General features: G+C 39.3%; 1 protein-coding gene and 1 long non-coding RNA gene across 10 annotated transcripts in view; one reads left to right on the forward strand and one right to left on the reverse strand.

Moving 5' to 3' along the window:
- The window catches only part of DLC1 (DLC1 Rho GTPase activating protein), a 434,550-nt gene that overhangs the window by 262,009 nt on the left and 149,725 nt on the right, over window positions 1-22,816 (reverse strand). The window lies entirely within an intron of this gene.
- Window positions 9-21,855, forward strand: LOC129643106 (uncharacterized). Its single transcript, XR_008710080.1, has 3 exons — window positions 9-148; window positions 273-347; window positions 21,632-21,855. It is a non-coding gene; the product is annotated as an uncharacterized LOC129643106 (long non-coding RNA).

Below are 22,816 nucleotides of genomic sequence, written 5' to 3' on the forward strand. Positions count from 1 at the left end.
AGCAGAGAGGGGAGGGAAGAGAGAAAAGAAAAGTGGCTGGTATTTCCATGGCTACTTCCAGGAGGGCTGGATCACCAGCAAATGAGGAAAGACGAAGAAGCCACACTTCCTCTCCCAGAAGCATGAGAAGCTCGTTTTAGTATATGAAGTATGTATGGAAAAGGTACTTTCTATAACTCTTGCAACCCCATGGACTGTATACTGTCAGGCTCCTCTGTCCATGGAATTTTCCAGGCAAGAATACTGGAGTGTGTTGCCATTTTCTTTGCCAGGGGATCGTCCCAACCCAGGGATAAAACCCAGGTGTCCTGAATTGCAGGCAGATTCTTTACCGACTGAGCTATCAGGTAAGTCCAAGAACACAGAGCAGGGGCTCCTAATTCTCTAGGGAGAAGGGAGTATTTTTAAAAGTCTTTTCTGGAGATTTCACTGTGTTGTTGTTGTTGTTGTTGTGTAAATGGGGAGGGAGAGAAAAAAAGGTGTGTCTGAAGGGGAGGAGGTGGGAGACAGCATGGCCTCCATGAGGGTGGCATGTATGCACCTGGTGGTTGGGCACAAGCTGTTTTGTTTTGCTGGAGCATAAGGCCCACTATGTGGCAAGGGGTACAAAAACAAGCTATAGAGATAGGATCATTAAGGGCTGCATGCCACACTACGGAAGTTGGATACTGTTCTCTAGAGCACAGGGAGATACCAAAGCTTAGCAGAAGTGACACTGGGAGATTTGCATTTTGGATGGATGACTGTGCGTGTTGGATTCAAGGATGACAGACTGGAAAGGATATTGCTTAGGAGATTGTTGTCATAAGAAAGAAGGTGAAGACTGTATGAAGACCATTGTTGGAGTATTGATAGCAGTAACGGAGGGTGTAGTTTCTGATTCTAAAAATGTGGATTCCAAATGGATGCTTTGGTTAAATATGACTGAATAAACACATTCACCCCAAACACACTGTAATAGTAAAGAGAGAGAGAGAGAACGTAAGAAAAAGAGATAACACAAGTCATACCAGTAACATTTTTTTTTTTTACAGTAACATTTTTTACTCTGGGAAGTAGATGGACTGTTGGTAACTGCTTAGAGGGCACAGAGAGCTGTTTTCTCAGCCTTCTTGGGGGAAGTCAGTAAAAAGGGATCAGATTCTTTAAGCTTAAAGAAATCTGAAACTCCAGTACTTTGGTCACCTGATGTGAAGAGTTGACTCACTGGAAAAGACCCTGACACTGGGAAAGATTGTGGGCAAGAGGAGAAGGGGGCGACAGAGGATGAAATGGTTGGATGGAATCACTGACTCAATGGACATGAGTTTGAGCAAACTCCAGGAGGTAGTGAAGGACAGGGAAGCCTGGTATGCTGCATTTCAAGGGGTCACAAAGAATTAGACATGACTTAGTGACTGAACAATAACAACAAAGAAATCTGAACTTGCTTAAGGAATGGAGGCATCAGTTACTAGGGTTGGGAATTTAAGGATGAAAAGAGGAGGGATGACTTTACATGTGATAGTTAGATTCCCAGATCCATAGGCCCACACTGCACAGCCAGTTAACTGCCTGTCTGCTATGTCAGCAGGGGACAGGAAGTGGTTCTCTGTGGAGACAAATTAGACAGGTTCTGGACCCAAGGCATCTGGGCAGAGCTGAGGATAGTATGAGATGCAGCAGTGGAAACAGTAAGTGAAAAGCTGGTATTCCCTTCTCCTTCACAGTTCCTTGGATTTTGACAATCAGACTTCATCTAGGAATTACTAGAGAATTTTTTTCTGGAGAAACTTGTCAGCCAAAGGGAAAAGACCAATAGATGTTAGCAGTTGAGAAACTTCCTAAAGAGAGCTGAGTTTCAACCAGATCACTAGTCACCAGTAGTCAAATCCCAGAGTGGCCATCTCCAATTTAACACACAGCATCCAATCAATTTTAGTGACTTATTTTTATATATAAACATATAGCTAATACTCATCAGATATATAAGGAAGGCTATTAACATGAAAGGCAGAATAAAAAAGAATACATACAAAAAATGAAATTTGGAGAAAACATAGATGATGCAAGGAGGAAAAGAAAACTGCAAATAGAACCATAATTACAATTTAAAATTTAATTTAATGTTACACAATGGAGTATTTGCTGCTAAGTCACGTCAGTCGTGTCCGACTCTGTGCGACCCCATAGACGGCAGCCCACCAGACTCCCATCCCTGGGATTCTCCAGGCAAGAATACCGGAGTGGGTTGCCATTTCCTTCTCCAGTGCACAAAAGTGAAAAGTGAAAGTGAAGTTGCTCAGTCGTGTCCGACTCTTTGTGACTCCATGGACTGTAGCCTACCAGGCACCTCCATCCATGGGATTTCCCAGGCAAGAGTACTGGAGTGGGTTGCCATTGCCTTCTCCAAATGGAGTATGACTCAGCCATTAAAAGAATACATTTGAGTCAGTTCTAATGAGGTGGATGAAACTGGAGCCTATTATACAGAGTGAAGTAAGCCAGAAAGAAAAACATCAATACAGTATACTAACACATATATATGGAATTTAGAAAGATGGTAACGATAACCCTGTATGCGAGACAGCAAAAGAGACACAGATGTATAGAACAGTCTTTTGGACTCTGTGGGAGAGGGAGAGGGTGGGGTGATTTGGGAGAATGGCATTGAAACATATATAATATCATATATGAAATGAATTGCCAGTCCAGATTCGATGCATGATACAGGATGCTTAGGGCTGCTGCACTGGGATGACCCAGAGGGATGGTACGGGGAGGGAGGTGGGAAGGGGGTTCAGGATGGGGAACATGTATACACCGTGGTGGATTCATGTTGATATATGGCAAAACCAATACAATATTGTAAAGTAATTAGCCTCCAATTAAAATAAATAAATCTAAAAAAAAGGAAAAAAATAATTTAATGTTAAATTTTAAGAAAAAATTAAAAATTCAATATAAGTTTTGGAATATAAATTAGCACAAAAATTTCTCAGAAAGAAGATAAAAATGAAAAAGGCATAGAAAATAGAACACAAAGGTTTTTAAAAAGTAGAAGATAAGCCACAAGGGTCTAATATCTAAATCACAGGGGATATAGAAAGAGAAAACAGAAAACCAAGAGGAAGAAATAATTTTAAAACTGCAAGGATATCACCAGAAATGAAGGAATGAGTTTTCAGATTTAAAGGGACAACCAGGTACCTAGAAAAAAAAGAGAGAAAAAAAGAACAGACTAACACTAAGATATATCAATGTAAATTCTCACTCCATTAAAGATAAACTAAGAATATAAATCTTTGATAGGTAAGATGGAAATGGTTCACGTGTAGGATTGGGAATGGGTGTCATTGTACTTTTCAATAGCAAAACTGCAAGCTAGAAAGCAATCAATACTTAGATATTTTACAGGAAAATAATTTCTAACCTAGAATTCTATACCTGTCTAAGCTCTCAATCAAGTGTTGGGACAAGAGTCAGGTATAGACATTAGAGTTGGACCATAAAGAAGGCTGAGCCCCAAAGGACTGATGCTTTCAAACTGTGGTTCTGCAGAAGACTCTTGAGACTCCCTTGGACAGCAAGGAAATCAAACCAGTCAATCCTAAAGGAAATCAATCCTGAATATTCACTGGAAGGACTGATGCTGAAGCTGAAGCTGAAGCTTCAATACTTTGGCCACCTGATGTGAGGAGCTGACTCATTGGGAAAGACCCTGATGCTGGGAAAGATTGAAGGCAGGAGGAGAAGGGGATGGACAAGGATGAGATGGGTGGATGGCATCACCAACTCAATGGACATGCACTTGAGCAAACTCCAGGAGGTAGTGAAGGACAGGGAAGTCTGGTGTGCTGCAGTTCATGGGGTCTCAAAGAGTCAGACACGACTTAGCAACTGAACAACAGGGACATGGAAATCAATATCAAAAATGACATTTCATGCATGAATTCTTAGGAAGTTGTTAGATAATTGGCTCCACCAAAACAAGGAAGTAAACCAAAAAAAGGGGTATGTGAATGAATTCCGGGAAACAAGGGATCATTCCAAAGAGAATCCCCTGGATGAAGGGAACAGGCTGACAGCTGGGAAGAGGCATAGATAACAGATAATCCATAGTGAAGCAGAAGGGTGAAAGAGGAGAGTGGAAAAGCTGGTTTAAAATTCAACATTCAAAAAACTAAGATTATGGCACCCAGTCCCATCACCTTATGACAAATAGAAGGGGAAAAAGAGGAACACTGACATATTTCATTTTCTTGGGCTCCAAAATCACTGTGCATGGTGACTGCAGTCATAAAATTAAAAGATGCTTGCTCATTGGAAGGAAAGCTATGATGAATCTAGACAGCTTGTTAAAAGACAGAGACATCACTTTATCAACAAAGGTCCATATAGTCAAAGCTATGGTTTTTCCAGTAGTCATGTACAGATGTGAGAGTTGGACCATAAAGAAGGCTGAGCAGTGAAGGACTGATGCTTTCAAACTGTGGCACTGGAGAAGATTCTTGAGAGTCCCTTAGACAGCAAGGAGATCAAATCAGTCAATCCTAAAGGAGATCAACCCTGAATATTCATTGGAAGGAAGATTCTGAAGCTGAAGCTCCAATACTTTGGCCACCTGATGTGAAGAGTTGACTCACTGGAGCACCTGATGCTGGGAAATATTTGAAGGCAAAAAGAGAAGGGAGTGGCAAAGGATGAGATGGCTGGATAGCATCACAGACTCAATGGACATGAATTTACACAAACTCCATGAGACAGTGAAGAACAGGGGAGCCTGGCATGCTGCAGTCCATGAGGTCACAAAGAGTTGGACACGACTTATTGACTGAGCAAAAACTGTAACATGAGAAATTTCTTCAATAAAAAAATAAAACAAGACAAAAAAAAACAAACAAACAGGGAGATTACCAGATGAAGAATGTCAACACATTGAAAGAAATTTTACCACTCTGGCAGAGTCTGGAGACGAATATGGGAGAAGAATTTAAAGCATAAGTCCTGCTTCCCTCAAAGGGGGTATCTAAGGGGGGAATATTGTTTCCAATAAAGGAATATAATCAAATATAATCAAATATTATGAGCTGTGTGTCTGTGTGGTATAGGAGAGATAAATCTTTATCTTTTAGAGCTAAATAACTAAAAAGGAAAATAAAAAAATCACAGTTTAGCATATTATTTAGTTAAGCATGCTATTTACAAATATAGAAGCACTTATCAATAAAAACAGATTTCCTAATGGCTCCGTAGATGAAAAATCCTCTTGCCAATACAGAAGACGCACGAGACACTGGTTCTATCCCTGGGCCAGGAAGATCCCCTGAAGGAGGAAATGGCAACCCACTCCTGTATTCTGGCCTGGAAAGTCCCATACCCAGAGGAGCCTGGCAGGCTACAGTTCATGGGGTCACAAAGAGTCAGACACAACTGAGTGACTGAGTACACTTACATCAACAGAAACAGCAAGACTTGTTTAAAATGATTGCTTTGGGAGCAGAAATCCAGAGAGGAGAAATGGGGTGGATGTTGCTAATTTTCATTGTACATGTAGTCATACTGGGCTTCTGTGGTGGCTCAGACAGTAAAAAGTATGCCTACAACCGTGGAAGACCTGGTTTCCATCCCTGGTTCCAGAAGATCCCCTGGAGAAAGGCATGGCAACCTACTGCAGTATTTATGCCTGGAGAATTCCATGGACAGAGGAGCCTCATGGGCTACAGTCCATGGGATTGCAAAGAGTCAAACACAACTGAGCGAATAATGCTTTCACACTATGTAGTCATACTATTTTGGCCATTAAAACGTGAGCATGCTTTTTGTTGATACAAATTAAAAGTAAACATCACAAAAGGAAACAAAGGGAAAATCACCTGGGTTTGAAGTTGGCTGGGTAGGTGAGGTGACAAAGGTAGAGTATTACAGGTGAATGATTAGCTTAGGCAATGGGAAGCTGATTCCAGGAAAGGACCAGGTATCTAAGGGCAAGAGCTATGAGGAACAAAAAGAGATAAAGCTGCATTTTAGATATCTTGAGTTGGAAAGTAGATGTGGCCTCAGGATGATCTGAACTAACTGTATCAGGAATCCATCTTTCCGTTTTGCTTATTTTTAATTTGTTTACTTTAATCTCTGGGAAGAGCTTCTCCACGCAGCAGTTGATGCGGCTGCACGCATGTTGAGAATTACATTTTTCAGTTTGTGACCAGAAACTAAAGAATGCAGTCTTGCCTTCAGGTCTGAAAATTTCTGGAGCTATTATGCAATCCAGGCTGGATGACATGCTCCCCTCTGTGGCCAGAGGCTGGATGTGTTACCAGGAAAAGGTGTCTTAACAGAAAAGTACTGCATACCACATTCATAACTTTTCTTAAAAATAGTCTTCCCTTCTTTCAAGGCCCAACTACAAAGGTTACCATAATGATAGATGTAACTGCCTTAGCTAGAATTCATTTATCCTTCCTTCATAACACCCAGTGCTGTATTACCTGTATGTCCCTTATCATTTATTACAATTAGTTGCATTTTTATGTGTGTATATTATATCTCCTCTCTGAGATTTTAAGCTCCTTATGTGAAAGTGTAAAATATAACTATAAGGAAAAACACAATAAGGTTTCTACCTAAATGAGAATGTCCAATAGTAAACTGGGAAGTGTGCAGATTTTAATTCTTTCACTACTCAAACCTTGCCTAGAAGGCCCTTTGGGTAATTTTTTTCAAGCTTACTATTCATCCTTTTTTTAAAAAAATTTTTTTAATAAAATTTTTATAATTTTAAAGATTAGTTATTATAGAACTTTGGCTTTATTCCCCATTTTGTACAATACATCCTTGAGCCTGTGTTACACCCAATAGTTTATGCCTCCCCTCCCCCATTCCCCACTGGTAACCACTATGTTGTTCTTAGTCTATTAGCACCTTCTTCTTTTAAAATATTTGTCCTTTACATGATAATTACATTTTTTGTGAGTCTTGTTTTTGCCCACATTACGCAGCACGTGGAACTTTCCTGATCAGGCACGGAAACTCGCGCCCCTCTGCAGTGAAAGCACAGTCTTAACCAATGGACTGCCAGGGAAGGCCTTTCGTGTGAAGCTTTTTTTTTTTTTTTTTTTTTTAAAGACAATTATATTTTTAAACAGTCAAATCTAGTGACAGATTTCATGAAGTAGAATTCTTGAAGTAAATTTCTGATGCAGATGTTGATTTAGATTTATATTTTTGAAATGGACAAATTCAGGGACAGTCTTCCTGAAGAAGGTAATGATAATGTAATGATGTTTTCTTCCATGCTTTGTAAATTGGCTTCGACAATCTTTCTGAAGGAGTCCCAAATGCTTTTAAACAATGAGGTTATTTACTTAGTAAATACGATGACAGTATTTATTATATGCCAAGGATCATTTTAGTTCCTTTGTATGTTTTAACTCATTTATCTCCACAATAAACTAATGAGGAAGGTACTATTATGATCGTCATTTCACAGAGGAAGAAACTAAAGCACAAAGAGTCTAAGAAATGAATGTTACAGACTAGGAGAGTTGGGATTCAGTCTCAAATCAAGGTAATTCACCACTGATGATAGCTATACTATCCTGGTGTGCATGTGTGCTAAGCTGCTTCAGTCGTGTCCAACTCTGCGACCTTATGCACTGTAGCCCGCCAGGCTCCTCTGTCCATGGGGTTCTCCAGGCAAGAATACTGGAGTGGGTTGCCATTTCCTACTCCTGGGCATCTTCCTGATCCAGAGATCAAACCCAAGTCTCTTATGTCTCCTGCATTGGCAGGCGGGTTCTAAACCACTGGTGCCACCTGGGAAGCCCAACACTATTATGGTAATGTTCTCTTTTCCAACATGCTCACTAAGGAAGGAGGTGGATGCTCTGCCCTTGAGCCAATCCATCCTCCCCAGTTTTTGTACATCCTGTAAGCTACAGTTTTTGATGTCTAAAAAACAATCAAAGGGAATATATTATGGTACATGAAAATTACAAGAAATTGAAATTTTAGTAGAGTGTGTTAGTTGCTAAATTGTGTCCAACTCTTTATGACCCCATGGACTGTAGCTGGCCAGGCTCCTCTGTCCATGGAATTCTCCAGGGGAGAATACTGGAGTGGGTAGCCATTCCCTTCTTCAGGGGATCTTCCCAACCCAGGGATCAAACCTGGGTCTCTAATCTGAGTCTCCTGCATTACAAGCAGATTCTTTACCATCTGAGGCACCAGGGAAGCCCCTTAGTATCCAGAAGTAAAGTGTTACTGGAACACATTCATGTACATTGCTATATGTATTGTCCATGCTGCTTTTGCAATATAACAGCAGAATTCAGTAGTTGTGACAGAGACTGAATGGCTTGCATATTTGCTATCTGACTCTTTATAGAGTCATAGATCTGACTCTTTATAGATTCATATTTTATAGCTGTGACTTAATAGATCAGATCTATAAAGAGTCAGATCTATAAAATCTATAGATTTTATAAAGTCATATTTGCTATCTGACTCTTTATAGAAAAACTTTGCTGACCCCAGGCTTAGAAAAACAGTATTTGTGTTGGTCTATGTTCAGACACATTTCTCAAAAGAAATTACAAAATATAATTGTTTTAGTAGTTTATATTAGTGATTTGATTTGATGTTTCTTATTTTAAATTAAACTTATAGTCATAGCATATAATAACATATATCCATTCATTCATCAAATGTTTAATCCACATATACCAGACACTGCTCGTAGAAAACACAGGAAAGTATAAAGATTAAAATAAAAACTTAAGTATCATTATTTTACTGTCAGTTCTCATGCTCCCACAAACATCTAAAGGTGCTTTGCACACTGTTAAGAGATCAATAAATCTTTATTAGTAATTAATTTTGTCGCATTTTACACATAGAGTGTGTTTCCCATTACGTGCTGAAAGGCTCCATATGCTTATAAAGAGATAAAAGGAAGTTATGCACAGACAGCTTTATGATGAAAACAATGTAAAACATTAATGGAACTAGAAAAGAGGCAGTGGAACCCTGCAGCTGAAGGCAGATCCTGGAGCCAGACTGTCTGCCTTCCAATCCTGCTGTGTTACTAAGTTCCTGCTCAAGTTACACACGGAAACCCCAGTGTGGGAAATCTCCCCCCTCCCTGACTTCAGTTTCCTCATCTGTAGACTTCTGTGCTTGACATGAAAGGATCTGTAGGGTCTCAAGGATTTTGTGAACAGATATGCTGGCTTTTGATTTTTAACATTTCCATTAAGAGATGTTGTTTGGTGTGATGTGGGATAACAAGATCAGAACAGGGTCAAATAAATATTTACCACTGGCTAAACATTAACCAATGCTTTGTAATATTAGACAAATTATTGTCATTTAAAAAGTAGAATCCTCATTCATGCATGGATTAGCATATGGGCCTTTTCACTTTTCAAAGTGAAGTGATAAATATATAATAGTAGAGATAAATTTGATGCCTAAACAAATTGTCCAGAGCTATAGTTAAAGCTGAGTAATTTTTTTTTAATCAAATCTAAATAGTTGGAAAAGCCCTCCTTTGTTCTCCAGTTCAAAACATGATTCATTTAGAGAAATATAGAGATAAGTAATAACTCTTCTTGGGGACATATTTTGCACCTAGACTTTTTACTTTTATTATATCAATAGGATAGTAAGATGAAAACGCTTATTTTAAAAAAGACATACATTTGAAATATCAACAGTCTTTTAAGAGACTATCAACAAGACGCTGCTTGAGAAAATATTTATGAGTTTTCATTTAAAATAAAGTATATGTTATGTTAAACAATGATTTATTTTTATGTTTTAGCTTCTTGGGGTAGTTGGGTTATGAAAACTGTTTAAAAACACTTTTCAATTCAAAGGCAGGTCACTGTTACCTGTGAAGTGCGTGTGTGTGTGCGTGTGTGTGCACTCACATAATACACATGGGCTAGCACACAGGCTCACATTCACATATGCATTCCTAGAAAGCCATCAGATGCAAAGGTGAGTACAGGGGGATCCTTTTGTGCAGGAAGCTTCCTATGCAAATTCACTTTAAATAAATAAAATAATAATGTTAGTTCAGTCAATACTTTGTCATTAATATGTATATGGTAGGGCTTCCCTGATAGCTCAGTTGGTAAAGAATCCACTTGCAATGCAGGAGACCCCGGTTCTATTCCTGGGGCAGGAAGATCCCCTGGAGAAGTGAAAGGCTGCCTACTCCGGTATTCTTGGGCTTCCCTGGTAGCTCAGCAGGTAAAGAATCTGCCCGCAATGCAGGAGACCTGGGTTTGATCCCTAGGTTAGGAAGATCCCCTGGAGAAGGGAAAGGCTACCAACTCCAGTATTCTGGGCTGGAGAATTCCATGGACTGGTCGCAAAGAGTCAGATATGACTGAGCGGCTTTTATTTTCACTTTCACATATATGGTACATTGTCTTTTGGGAAAAAAGAATCATTAGCCAATTGTGATAACTATGATTATGGAAAAAATAAATTTATGATCAGAACATTTACGACACTGACCCCACACCTATCAGTAATACCAAGTATTCTTGGTAATTCTAATTCTCTCAAGTAATCAACTCTCTGTAGAGAGGATAAACAAAAGCTGAAATGCATAGACATCTACTTAAGAAAAAATATATCTTAGCGAAACAACAACAAAACCCCACAGTAAATTCATTTTATTAGAAAATTAAACCTTCTTTCCTTTTCAAAGATACTATATAATTTTCATGTCATAGATGATATTATGGGCTTCCCCAATGGCTCAGAGGTAGAGAATTTGCCTGTAATGCATGAGATGTAGGAGATGCAGATTTAATCCCTGGGTGAGGAAGATCTCCTGGAGAAGGGCATGGCAATCCACTCCAGTATTCTTGCCTGGAGAGTCCAATGGACAGAGGGCCTGGCCAGCTACAGTCTACGGGGTTGCAAAGAGTCAGACAACAACGGAAGCAACTGAGCATACAGCACAGGTGACATGATTCTGCCTTCTAAGTTTGTTAACATAGATCACTTTGCCCTGAATGGTGGCTTGGCCAAGGTGTCTTTTCTCTTCTAGGCGACAGCCTAGACTGGCTATAAGCCTTACGCCAAGGGGAGGCTTGCCCTGCCCAGTTCTTGGAAGAGGAACTCCCAGGGAGAGGAAGAGGACAGTGGCATTTTGGTCAGGGGTTTCAGACCATTTAAAGAAGTTTTTTCCTCAACTACATATGTAGCATTTCTTCTGAGTCAGATGGAAAAAAAAATGTTTGAACTCATATATAAAACCAGTAAAATGTTTCACAGCCTTTTACTGCTTGTTTACTTGAAACAACAAAAGCTTGTTTTTTAGAGCCCTTCCAGGGCTAATGGTCTACAGTAAGGTAGTCCAAGGCAAAGTTCTGGATTTACTTAGTGAAGGTCAAGAGTGAAACAGGCTAATGGATTTGTCCGTGGACCCCTGCTTCTTCATGTTTCAACCTCTTGGGATTCTAACCTCAGCCACAGTGAACTTCTCTTTGTTTCTGTAATTGGCAATGATCTTCCTTTTCAGACCTTCACTATGATGTTTATTCTGTCTAAAAACTCATATTCTGCTTCTTCGTTTAGCTAATTCCTACTGATTCACCCTTCTCATTTGACTTAGTTACTGCTACCTTATATACACAACCTCCTTCCAGGTTTTGCTTAAATAAAACTTTTTCTAGGTAGACTTTCCTGGTTCTTGCAACTAGTTAGATGCTTTTGCCACAGGCTCCCACAGCAACCTGCACTTCTGTCATAGCCTCTAACATATTTTGTTGTCCATCAAGTCCAATTTCTTTGTCATACGGACTTGACTGTGAGCTTAGCAAGAGCTGGGAATGGGTCTATCATCTTCACCTTTGCCTATTTCCAGAGCCCAATGTAGTACCTGGCATCAAGCAGTTGTGAAAAGATTCATGTTGAGTGAATGCCAAAAATAATTACCTGAGCTTTTAACACAGGTATGAATATAAACAGAACTCCTGTAAAGTAGAAAAAAGAAAACTGAAAATTGAACATGTTTGGTTTGAAATTCATTTATGCATCAAGTATATTAGCCCCACTGTATGTTTTGAATGCCACTAATAGTTAGCTTAGGCTTCCCAGGTGGCCCAGTGGTAAAGAATCTGCCTGCCACTGTAGGAGATGAAGAGATATGGGTTTGATCCCTGAGTTGGGAAGACTCCCTGGAGAAGGAAATGGCAGCCCACTCCAGTGTTCTTGCCTGGGAAATCCCATGGACAGAGGAGCCTGGTGGGCTACAGTCCATGGAGTTGCAAAGAGTTGGACACGACTGAGCAAATGAGGACACACACAATATTTAGTTCACTGAAAAAGTTTGGATGTGCTGCTGCTGCTACTGCTAAGTCGCTTCAGTCATATCCGACTCCGTGCAACCCCACAGACGGCAGCCCACCAGGCTCCCCCGTCCCTGGGATTCTCCAGGCAAGAACACTGGAGTGGGCTGCCATTTCCTTCTCCAATGCATGAAAGTGAAAAGTGAAAGTGAAGTCGCTCAGTGTAACAAAATACCATAGCCTGGGTGTTAAGTAAAAACAGAAATTTACTTCTCACTGTTCTGAAAGCTAGTAGTTAAAGATCAAGGACCAGTAGATTTGATTTCTGATGGTGGACTCTCTTCATGGCTTACAGATGACTGCCTTACTTCAAACGTCACAAAGGCTTTCCTCTGAGTACCTGAGGGAGGACAGCAAGCTCTTTTCAGCCTCCTCCAGTACAGACACTAATCTTATTGAATCAGAGCCCCACACTTATGACTTCATTTAACATTAATTACTTCAATATCTAAATACATTGAGAGTTAGGGCTTCAAGATATGAATTTTGGGTACCCAATGCAGTTTGTAGCTTTATCATTCTAGAATAACATTTTAAGTAATACAACTTGAAGCCATGGGAAAAACAATTTTGGTCTATATTACACAAAGTAGTATTAATTCATTAAAAAATTTTTTTTCAATTAAGTACTGTTATGATGATGCAAGGGAGTTTATTTTTCTGGAGTTCAGAGTACTAGTTACTGACTTGGCATTATCTTTACAGTAATTTATATAATCTGACAAGGCATCTATCACACAAGGCATTTCCTCTTGAACTTTATAATGCCATCTTATTTAGACTTTCAGACCTGGTCATGAACTCAGAAATCACTCAGTCCAATTTCTTTATTTAAAGATGAGGAAATTTAGGTCAAAGAGTTAGAGCTGCCCATATGCTTAGCAAATTAGTCAAAGTTTTTCACAATTTGTTTCAATTTATATTTTATCAAAATTGTTCCTTCCTTCTCTGGCACTGTATATTTTCACCATACTAGATTATTTGGCAATTACTTTTTCAAGTCCTGACTGAAATCTCTCCAAGACTATTCTGCCCAAACAGAAATGATTATTCATTTCTCTGTCTCTATAGAATGTTTCCAAATGCTTGTATATCACTTCTTGAATTATGTAAAAGTAATTTGTATTAATTTACATTCTTCATTAAATAATGATGTTACTAAAGCTAGCAGCTGGGCTCCATTTATATTCACAAGTCCTAATCTATAGTATAGGACTTTAATAAATGATTCTCAAACTTCATTTCTGAAGGTCATGTGGCTCACAAGTGATACGTCAATAACAGAAATTTGGGTCTCCTAATTTTCTGATCAGTGTTGCTCTTATTCTGAGATCACACTTCACTCTTCAGATGCTCCTTTTAGAGTTCTAGAGGTCTCCTATGGCAAAACCCTTCTAGGGCAAAGCATAAGTCAGAGAAGCCTCAGAAAAATCCTTCCCTGAGTTAAACATGACATCTGAATTCACTCTCTGATGTTCTACATGGTTAAAATACACCACAGCAATGAAAACTTATATTTCTCAGGGGGCAAAGTCACCCTAAGAATTGAGCACTGAAATTCACGTTTGGATGTTCGTGTTATGCCTGGCTTGCAGAAGAACTAGAAGAATTGTGCAGGAACTGAACATGGTCACATTGTGAGATGCCGCATAGAAAAATCACTGATGCCCCAAATAGATCAAATAGATTAAAGGTCATGAAGTTAAGCCTAGGGCAACTATTCTCTGAACTCTGGCACATTCTTACTGGGTTTCTACTGTTTTATTGCATTTGGCTCTTCCCTTAAGGTTTAGCAAGGATTGTGAAATTCTGAATAAAGTTACAAGAAGACAGGTTGCTTCTCTTTTCATGATTCAAATTCCAATTCTTTTCCTCTTCAAATTGTTTTGTCCTGAAAATTACAATAGTAGAGGTATTTTGCAACAGATTTGTTGCATACATACAAAGATTGAGATGGATAAAAAAATTTTTATTGTTATTTTTAATGTTGTATTAATATCTAGAATTAATAAGATATTAAAAATTTTGCCATCCCCTGAAGATGTAAAAATGTGTAGAAGAAATTAGAAGTGGGATACTTGATAATTAAAATTCCACTTTTAATTGTGGAATTTTAGGGTACACATTTTATAAAAATACCTGTCCGTATATTCTCATAAACTAGATATTATCTTAAAAGAGATAAGAACTTTAAAAAAAATTCCCAGCTAAATCTTTAAAGGTAACCATGCTATAGTATTTTGCTTTACAGCGAACATGCTCCTATCCACCTTAAGTTTTTCTGTAACTAAAAGCTGTAAGTCAGAAGACTCTGACTTACTGATTAACTGAAATTGATGTTATCAGTACAAGTCTCTTTTCCAATCTGAAAGTCGAAGAAAGGGGAATGGCCTTTGATTTGTATTTATTCCCAAAGTGCTTGATTTCTTTGGTAAGTATTCCTTCTTATGTGTTTGACTAGCAGCATAGACCATTATTCATTTACCTCCTATATTTTCTTCTGCCCTATGGTAAGTGAAAGAAATGTAGTAAGACTTTTTTTTAAAGAAATAAACATTAAAATATTTTTCCATCTTATCCATTAGCTTCTCTTTACCAAATAATTACAAAACACAGGGTTACAATATCCTTGGAAGTACAACATAAAATTCTTGCTAAGGAAGGAGGCAGATAAACATGCTAACAGAAAACAGAAATAAAAATGAGGTGGTGAGCAGAACCTCTGATCTGAACCCAAGCACCCAAGATGGCCATTTCTTTTAAATCTTCTTTTCTTTTCCCTTTTTGCATATACTCCCTGACAAAGTTACTCAAAAGAAGACTATGTTACACTGCAAGCTTGTGGAAGATATTTGTTTGCAAAATTATGTGAAAGGTGATGTCTATTTGATTATGCACAAGTAAAGCAGTTACAAATCAACTCTTTAAACAGTGTTTGTCCTCTGATTCTCTTCTGTCCCACAAAACCTGCCCCCCAATAAGCTGATCCGGAATTCCTGGCAATTGAAATGGCTTACTTTGTATCCTTAACCCGTCAATTTGACTTTATTGGGTAATGTTACGCTCAGGTAATGCTATACAAATCTGGGTAAATGAGTTTTACTTCAAAGACCTGGGACTCAGATTGTAAACGGAAAGGGCCCAGTTTTGCTGGCCATGTGCACCCGCAGCTCCGCTTGAGGTCAGGGGACCTGCTTCTATTGGAAGAGGAGAAGTTTACTTTCAGCCGATTCAGCAAAACACAACTCATTCTAAATACAACATCAGAGAGGAAATCTCAGCAAATCCAGTGATGTTGAAATCTGTGCACAAAGGTAATCCAAAAACTGGTTTTGTGACATCAAAGAGAGTTATCGATTGTATAAGGAATTTTTCAAAATTCTTTGAGGAATTCTCAAAATATTCTTAACTATTTATTATCAAAAATGATACAAAATAAAAAATATAAACCATACCAGGATTTCAGGAGAGATGACAGACAGTGACATAAAGTTTAAGCAATAAGACATTGTTATAACTTTCAACAAGTAAGAAGTTTAAGTTTTAAAGCATTACGATAAGGTATCAAAACGTACATGACATTAATGTTATTTAGGTCATCGTAGAAAGAATTACCAGAAATGCCTAGCAAACTGCAGATGCATTTACACTTGATGGATTTGATAGGAATGGGACAGTTGCTAGCTGGAAAACATGAAGAGCTACAGCATCACCATTTAAAAGTGGGTAAGCCAGGTTCCTCATTAGGGTACTTAGAAAACGTCCACCTAGAAGTAAATGAGATGGGCTGCCTTGAGCAACTTATTGCATATCTCTGAGTTCTAGTTTTCTCTTCTGTAAAATGAGGATAATAAAGCCCACCTCGATGGATTATTTTGAGAATTAAACGCACATAAAACACTCAGCACAGGGCCTTGGCCAGCATGAACACTCAATGAATGTTAGTTTACCTAGAGTGGTAAGAGTGTGAAACTCTTTCTATACATCAGAATCACCCAGGAAAATGAAAACATAGAAGTGCCAGGGCCCCACTACAAACCAATTAAATCAGAACCTGGGGTTAGGGACCATATATATGCTGGAATTATAAAAGCTCCCCTGGAGATTCTAATTACAGTCAAGGTTGCAAACCACTGATCTAAACTATCTAATTAGTCAAACAGTAGTTTTAAACCCTGGCTGCACTTTGAAATCACCTGGAAACTTAAAAAATACTGATGCCTGTATTTCTGTTCCTGATTTAATTTGTACACCCTTCAGCTTGGGAATTGGAAGTGTTAGACATTTTTCAGTTAATTTTTATTTTAATCTCACTTTACTGAAATATGATTGACATACACAGAGCTGTACATAGTAAAGGTATACAACTGATGACTTTGGCGATTGGAAAAGACTCTGATGCTGGGGGGGACTGGGGACAGGAGGAGAAGGGGACGACAGAGGATGAGATGGCTGGATGGTGAGTCTGAGTGAACTCAGGGAGTTGGTGATGGACAGGGAGGCCTGGCGTGCTGCGATTCATGGGGTCGCAAAGAGTTGGACACCACTGAGCGACTGAACTGAACTGAACTGACTGATACAACCCTGACAAACAGTGGGCTGGAAGAAGTACAAGCTGGAATCAAGATTGCTGGGAGAATATCAATAATCTCAGATATAATTTCAGACATGCAGATGACACCACCCTTATGGCAGAAAGTGAAGAAGAATTAAAGAGCCTCTTGATGAAAGTGAAAGAGGAGAGTGAAAAAGTTGGTTTAAAGCTCAACATTCAGAAAACTAAGATCATGGCACCTGGTCACATCACTTCATGGCAAATAGATGGGGAAACAGTGGAAACAGTGGCTGACTTTATTTTTTGGGGCTCCAAAATCACTGCAGATGGTGATTGCAGCCATGAAATCAAAAGATGCTTACTCCTTGAGAGGAAAGTTATGATCAACCTAGATAGCATATTCAAAAGCAGAGATATTACTTTGCCAACAAAGGTCCGTCTAGTCAAGGCTATGGTTTTTGCAGTATTCATGTATGGATGTCAGAGTTGGACTATAAAGAAAGCTGACCACTGAAGAATTGATGCTTTTGAACTGTGGTGTTGGAGAAGTCTCTTGAGAGTCCCTTGGACTGCAAGGAGGTCCAACCAGTCCATCCTAAAGGAGATCAGTCCTGAGTGTTGATTGGAAGGATTGATTTGAAGCTGAAACTCCAATATTTGGCCACCTGATTCGGAGAGCTGACTCATTTGAAAAGACCCTGATGCTGGGAAAGATTGAAGGCAGGAGGAGAAGGGGATGAGGGAGGGTGAGATGGTTGGATTGCATCACAGATTCAATGGAGATGAGTTTGGGTGAACTCCGGGAGTTGGCGACGGACGAGAAGCCTGGTGCGCTGTGTGGTTCATGGGGTCGCAAAGAGTTGGACACGACTGAGAGACTGAACTGAACTGAACTGAACACAACCCTGAAACCATCACCACCATCAAGGTCACACACACAGACATCACCTCCAAAAGATTTTTCCAGCCCTCTTTGTTTATTTTTATTTATTTTCCCTCAGTTACTTCTAAAATGCCCCAGGTTGAGACCCACACAGTATTAGTAGAATGACGCTTATCTTGTGTGCTCAGGTGGCAAAACGTGTTTTCTTTTCTTTTATAAACACTGTAATTTTTGTGATTATACTAGCAATCCATGTCTTTAAAAATCATTAAATGCAGAAAACTGAAGAAAATAGTAATTTAAAAATTCCATAATCTCACTGTCCAGATATAAACATCTTCAACAGTTTGTTTCCTTCTTTGTATGCTAATTGTTTTACATGGGGGCTTATGCTGCACATACAATTTTATATTCCTTCTCTTTTTTATTTTACAGTTGACTACATTTTTATTTTTAAAATTATTTTTTATTTTTATTTTTACTGAAGTATAGTTGATTTATAATGTTGTGTTAGTTTCAGGTGTACAGCAAAGTGACTCAGTTATACTTACATATATGTACATACCTATAATCGTTTTTGTTTTAACTTTTAATTTTGTATTGGGATATAGCTGATTGACAGTTTCAGGCAAAGAGTGAAGGGACTCAGCCACACAGACACATGTATTCCTTCTCCCTCAAACTCCCCTCCCATCCAGGCCACTACACAACACTGAGCAGAGTTCTATTTGCTATACAGTAGGTCCTTGTTAACCATTTTAAATATAGCAGTATGTACACGTCCATCCTCAACTCCCCAACTATCCCTTCCCCCATCCCTCCTCCAGGCAACCATAAGTCCATTCTCCAAGTCTGTGAATCTCTGTCTGTTTTGTAAGTTTATTTGTATCATTTCTTTTTAAATTCCACATATAAGAGATATTATATGATATTTCTCCTTCTCTGGCATTTGACAATATTTTTAATGTCATTTGGTATCCATTTCAGATATCATTTTAAAGAAGTAGCCTGCCTACCTTTAAAAAGCCTCCATTACATATTATTATTTTGCATATTTCAAAGAAAATTCCAGACAAATTATCTAGGAACATTTTTTGGCAAACTTCCCCTACCAAAATCAAGTTTCCCCGAGGAAGGAGAAACCTCAAGCTTCTTGTTCAAGGCAGAACTCATGAAGCTGACATTGGTATTGCTGCCAAGTTCTCCTCATCAATTCCATTAAACAATGACCCTCTACAAGAAAGTTATGGCCCTGGATGCTGAGCACTGGGCCAGGTCATGGTTACAATGTTCGGCCAAGCTAAGACAGACCTCCAATGGTTGAGGCAAGAAGAGGGATGAACAGAGAATATCCTAAAGCCAAAGAAATAAATCTGAACTCAGAGCTAGAGTCACTGAATCACAATCAATAGATGCCAACCACTAAGTATCTGAGAAAATCAGCAGAACTTGCCAGTTTTCTGTCCCAAAAGAGGGAAAGTATTGAGTGGTGGCTTAAGCTGAAGCTAAGATGAATTAGCACAAACTAGCTTCATCTAGTCTGTGGAGTCAGTCTAGAAGCTGAAGATAAAATTTGCAGAAAAGGTGAACTGAATGGCACTAAAGGATGCAGAAGCCGAGCAACGAAGCGTCAATCACCTGCTGGAAGTTAACCAGTAAAACGGGAGAAAGAATCCAGGTCTGGGACACTGTAAATAGTCTGGCTTGGAAAAATTTCCTTGACATCCTTCTCCAGAATGGAAGTACTAGAGTGTGAAATTAGAACACTCGGTGCAGGCAGATTTCTGGGCACTCTCTAAGTGGGGGCCAAGCACCTGATAGTGTAATCATTTCAAGGCTGAGCTTGAAGTGAGAGGTAAACTCTGATGTAGTGTCACCTTTCTAAGATGCCTCAGCTCACAACGCTTCCATTTCTGAACAGGGACATCTGTTTCCCATGCTGTGCTGGGCGGTGCTAAGTCGCTTCAGTCATGTCCAACTCTGTGTGACCCTATGGACTGTAGCCCAGCAGGCTCCTCGGTCCATGGGATTCTCCAGGCAAGAATACTGGAATGGGTTGCCATGCCCTTCTCCAGGGGATCTTTCCAACCCAGGGATCGAATCCAGGTCTCCTGCATTAGCAGGCAGATTCTTTACCATCTGAGCCAACAAGGGAATTTGCCCTTTGTATTATTGCCTGATTTTTATATGCATGCTAATCTTGTTACTAAAACAAAACTATAAACAAGGGAAGGTGTGGACGAGAGAACGGAACTTACATTGTGTTTAGAATAATGCTCAAATTTACCCTAGTCTGGGTCCCTGTGTAACCTCTCTGCTGGTCCCTTCCCATTCCCTAAGCATTTCACATACTTTCCTGTTGCAGAGCCTTTGCCCGTATTTCCTATCTAGAATTCTCCTCTTCTGGCTCTTTTCATCCCCATGAATGGCTTCTTCTCATCATTCAAGTATTACAACATCCTAGAGAGGCTTTCTAGATTATCCTACTCAAAGATTTACTTCCTTTTATCTCTGTCTTTTCTATTACTTTCCTTATCACAATGCAGTCATTCATTTATTCCAGAATGATGTGTATTTGCCTTCTCTGCGCATGGTAATGGCATACAATAGTTGGTCTCCAGGAGACTACACTTTAGTTGGGGGTAGAAACAGGGCTCATACACTCTCATAAATCACTGCAAATTCCTAACTCTGTTAAGATCTATGAATGAGAGCCTGTGGAACTAACCTGTAAGTATCTGACTTTGGATTTCTCTGTGGTTTGTTATCTGTCTCCGGCTTGAATATGTGTTTCCTAAGGGCAGAGTCCTGGCTTTCTATCTGGTTGTGCACTATAGCTTCACAGTATGCACATTTAACAGATGTTACTGAATAAATGAATGCCAAGCATTTACATTTACTCTTTCTGTTATACGTCATGGTGACCATGAGAACTGCGTACAATTATCCTAATTTCATGGATTAACAGCACTGAAGCTCAGATAAGACATTAGTTCAAGGTTATGAAACTGGTGACAGAAGTTGAACTAGCTCATATTCCAAGTTATTGCTCTTTCTATTTCACAAAAGGTATGGGAGAGGCAAAGAAAAAATTACCGTAAATTGCTTTACTCTGATGTAGAACGTAAGCGATCATTTTCCTGGGCAAAAATCAAAACAAACCAACCGACCTGATACCATGCAAAAGAATCTTACAACTTTATTTTCCAATAGCATCTCAGGATCAACAAACTCTGACCTTGCCAGGCAAGCTCAAATATTTCTGGTGTTTAGTGATTGCAAAATTGGATTTCGTTTGGATCTCTTTATATTTGGCACCAAAACGGCAACTTGAACAATCAAGAACAAAGCTGTATGCTTGTGTGGCATTTGCTTGACTTGGCTAAAGGAAACCAGGTACAAAGGTACATACTCTCTTAACTCTTTCTGTTCTCTAAGAAGTTCTCGGAAATTTGGAAGAAATGCCTACAGTGGTTTCTATGTTAATTATGATACATGAGTGTTAGCAGGGAGAGACTTGCACGTGTGTGTGTGTGTGTGTGTGTGTGTGTGTATGTGTGCGCAGGTGTGCGTTTTGCTCACATATGTGCTTTTATATCCTCTGTTTTTCCCTCCAAGATCTCTCCTTTCAGATCTCGGATAATACAGGTCTAGCCTCCAGCTTTAGAGAAAAGTCAAGAGCTCAAGGGGAGCCAGAGAGTACTAATAAGGTGGTTTCTGACTGAGATTCTCAGATGACACTCTGAACCTTGCACAGAATGTCAGCCTATCAGCTTTATTTTCAGATGTGCTCCCTGCAGCTTGCTTCTCTCCTCACAAGCATTGTTTTCAAGTTTCCAGGTCTCTGGTAAAGCCACTCCTAGTCCTCCTCGTGTTGGTGACCTTAAGTCCTGGAACAAAACTCAAGGAGATTTCCTTCTTGGAATAGAGTTAAGTACTGGAACAAAACAATCTCAACTCAAGAAGATTTCCTTCTTGGAATAGAGTTAGGTGATTTTTAAATTTATCACATACCAAAGACTTCTTTCCAACCTTCCAAAGATCAATCAAAACTAAACATCTTTCCCCTAATTAAATAAAAACATGTATATTTTAAGAAAAATTGTCTCATATTTCTAATTCAAATACCTGTAAACCATCAGAACAATAAGAACTAATTGTTGCCTACAAATCTCTTTTGAGTTTGTTAAAAGGTAACTGAAAAGTTTTCCCTTCATATTTAAGTAACCTCATATTCTGCCAAGGATTAAGTTTGGTATGTTTGAGATTGGATGATAAATCAGTGCCCAGAGACTTTCAACACTTTCTTCATCTGGGACAAATGTCCTCCTGTTCTGATAAGTAATTTACATTTAATCCAATCTGCATTCCATTAGTATAATCCTTAGCCATCTAATTCCATTTTTAATGTCCATTTCACAATCTCTATCCTATTACTAGCTTTCATGTACGTCAAGAGAGTACCCTGTAGGAATACATTTGTTGACATAAACAGAGAAAAATTACTTTGAGTTAAACTGATTACTCCTGTCCTTCGCAATGAGTCGCACACTGGGCTATGAAATCTAATTAGTCAAGTGACCACGTGGCTTGTGCTCAGGTTATGTAGAAGGAACTGATCCATCCCCTTTTGTGGTGTGTTATCCTCCCTTGTCGGAGAAGGCAATGGCACCCCACTCCAGTACTCCTGCTTGGAAAATCCCATGAACAGAGGAGGCTGGTGGGCTGCAGTCCATGGGGTCGCTGAGAGTTGGACATGACTGAGCGACTTCACTTTCACTTTTCACTTTCATGCACTGGAGAAGGAAATGGCAACCCACTCCAGTGTTCTTGCCTGGAGAATCCTAGGGATGGGGGAGCCTGGTGGGCTGCCGTCTATGGGGTCACACAGAGTCAGACACGACTGAAGCAACTTAGCAGCAGCAGCATCCTCCTTCCTTGTAGGAGGACTTACTGGTCTCAGTTCACCTGAAGACACCACGGTATTTCCAGGATCCTCTGGAAGGCGAATGATTCTGTGCCTTC

This window comes from Bubalus kerabau, chromosome 2 (genome assembly GCF_029407905.1).
Source record: "Bubalus kerabau isolate K-KA32 ecotype Philippines breed swamp buffalo chromosome 2, PCC_UOA_SB_1v2, whole genome shotgun sequence".
Lineage (NCBI taxonomy): Eukaryota > Metazoa > Chordata > Mammalia > Artiodactyla > Bovidae > Bubalus > Bubalus kerabau.